The sequence below is a fragment of the Solanum tuberosum genome, unplaced genomic scaffold, assembly GCF_000226075.1.
Source record: "Solanum tuberosum cultivar DM 1-3 516 R44 unplaced genomic scaffold, SolTub_3.0 contig01463, whole genome shotgun sequence".
NCBI classification, from domain to species: Eukaryota; Viridiplantae; Streptophyta; class Magnoliopsida; order Solanales; family Solanaceae; genus Solanum; species Solanum tuberosum.
The window spans coordinates 1-1,013 of NW_006242216.1; the positions used below are offsets into that span (position 1 = coordinate 1).

General features: G+C 31.5%; 1 long non-coding RNA gene across 1 annotated transcript; it reads right to left on the reverse strand.

The window, feature by feature from the left end:
• Positions 1-241: 241 nt before the first annotated feature.
• On the reverse strand, positions 242-1,013 carry LOC107059431 (uncharacterized). Its single transcript, XR_001472651.1, has 2 exons — positions 945-1,013; positions 242-681 (listed from the first exon to the last, which is right to left on the reverse strand). It is a non-coding gene; the product is annotated as an uncharacterized lncRNA (long non-coding RNA).

Sequence of the window (1,013 nt, forward strand, 5' to 3'; positions counted from 1 at the left end):
ATTTATTTAAGTAGTTTTTTGTTTTATTTGTACAAGTGGTTTTATTTTATTTGTACAAGTAGTTTTAGTTTATTTTATTTGTACAAGTAGTTTTATTTAAATTTTATATATGAAATAAAACAAAGTCCAAAATGAGTAGTACAATTATCTATTCTACTCCACTTGTTGTAACATTAAAGGATTTATCTCATTCCTTCTAGCATAAAGACAAAACCCAGCAAGGTTGAAGCTTAACTACTCGAACCAAAACCAAAAACTACTTCTCTTCAAATTCAGATAGAAATTCGAACATCGAATTTCAATCTTAAAAATAGAAGATACATTAAAGAAGCTATATATTAGGTAATGATGCAGCAGCTAAGTACTAGTAGAACATCTGGCGTTAGGACATCATTCAATAGCTTAGTCGTATTAGGATCAGTAGTTAGTCGTATTAGGATTGCATTTTCAGCACACATTCAGTCTTTATAATTACAAGTTCAAAATGTTTTCTGGAAACAAAAACTCTATTTCTACGAAAGGCATGTACACTGTTCAAATCTTAGTCATACATAATATATCCTCTCCAGTTTCCACCAAATGCAATTTCCCTTGCCAATCATGACACTTAAACACATCTAAGAGAAGTCTGCTCCAATCTACCATCTCGACAAGGTCCATCTCATTGTTTCAACCAAGAATCTGAAACATAGGATATGGTAAAAAGTATTATTGGAGAAGCAACTCGTTACAAATAACCACCAAAAAAAGTTTTTTAGTACAAAGCAAGACCTATTAAGATGAGGTGGTATAGGCCTAAGGACATTTCAGAGCCAATGAGGCACTCTTTTATATTAAATTCAAGACGACATAGCAGTCTTTTTCTTAAATTGCAAATGTTTCAATGAATTATCCTCTGTTGTGAAGAGAAATAACGAGCAGTGTGCATACAAAAACTGACTTACCTTGTATTTTTCTGCTTTGTACAACCAGTCTCCTGAAAAAGAAATAGGAAAAACAAAATAATGTCAAAA